The sequence below is a fragment of the Galeopterus variegatus genome, unplaced genomic scaffold (genome assembly GCF_000696425.1).
Source record: "Galeopterus variegatus unplaced genomic scaffold, G_variegatus-3.0.2 Scaffold1207, whole genome shotgun sequence".
Lineage (NCBI taxonomy): Eukaryota > Metazoa > Chordata > Mammalia > Dermoptera > Cynocephalidae > Galeopterus > Galeopterus variegatus.
Window position 1 is genome coordinate 345,999 of NW_007727318.1, and position 1,534 is coordinate 347,532.

A 1,534-nucleotide genomic window follows, 5' to 3' on the forward strand; every position below is an offset into this window, starting at 1 on the left:
CGCCGCTTGGGAGCGCGGCGGCACTCCCGCCAAGGGTTCGGATCCCATGTGGAGACCAGTTTCCGCTCACTGGCTGAGCGCGGTGCGGGCGCAACACCGAGGGTTGCGATCCCGTTGCCGGTCAGTAAAAAAAAAGACAAAAAGGAAAAAAAAAAAAAAAGAAAAAATTGAAAAAAAAAAAAAAAGAAAAAATTGAAAAAAAAAAAAAAAGAAAAAATTGAAAAAAAAAAAAAAAGAAAAAATTGAAAAAAAAAAAAAAAAAAAAAAAAAAAAAAAAAAAAAGAAGGCAAAGTCTAAAGGATTCATATTTCTCTATCCACTTGCCTCTTCCAGCAAACCAGCCCAGACAGATCCAGCTGGTCAGGCCAAGCCCAGGAAGAAGCCACTACCATTGAGGTAACAGGCTCCTGGCAGAGTTGAGTCTGAAATCCCCCATGGCTCCACTCTGAGCCCTGGCTCTGTCTTGGATGGGAGCTTCTTTTTCTAATTCACACAAAGGCCTAGAGGGGTGCCTTTTTCTGCTTGCACAAAGGTATCTTATGGGTTAACTGTAGTGATGCTGATGGGGCCTTCAGGGGACACTGACCAAAAAGGAGAGGTATTTAAAAGAAGCCCCACATCCAACCAAAAGTTATGGGGGAACTAGCATCCCCTCAGATGGGTTTATGAGGAACCCTTCTGACCCCAAGAATGCCTTCCACTGTTCCAATTTCAAGCCAGTTGTTGCCAATTCCCTGCTCAGCCCTGGGGGATCTGGCTGCCCTAGACTGCTCGGCTGGCCTCCTTCCCCACCAGTCTTGTGGGTTACTTTCCAAGTGTACCTCGACTAGACATGCCCTAGATACTGTCCAGCAGTTATGAATCAGGCCACAGGCTCGGGTGCAAGAAAAGTCAAACTGCTTTATTTTTGTTCGACTAGACATGCCCTAGATACTGTCCAGCAGTTATGAATCAGGCCATAGGCTTGGGTGCAAGAAAAGTCAAACTGCTTTATTTTTGTTACATCAACAGCAATCAGTGTCTGAGGCCTCTTCCCTCTGGACTGGCAGAAAATTCAGTCTGGTGGTTATTTTGATGCCCCTTTCTCCTTAGGGTGACCCAGGGCCCTGAACAGGGACTGGGCTTTAGTCTTTAGTTATTTGTGGGCCCTGCTGATATAGGTATCGGCTAAGCCTGTATAGTTCTTGCTGCAATCTGGACCCCGGGGTCTTGGCCAGGCTGGAGCCTTGTTGGTTCCTTTGTGTAATGCTCATCTCTTCTGCTGAATGTAAGCTCCATGGGGGCAGAGGACCCCAGGACCTAGAATCCAATGTAAGACCCGTGCACCAAGCACAAATCCTATACACCGGAGTGACTCGCCTCACAGAGACCACGAGACAAGAGATCGCTGCAATTTAAGCAAGAGGAGTTTTACTTCAGCATGCTGGGTTGCTTTGTCTTTCAGAAAAGCGGCCCCTAGCTCCTTGACATGAGAGTTTTTATACACTTTCTTTGGACAAAGATTTTTTTTTTTTTTTTTTGTCTTTTTGTCTTT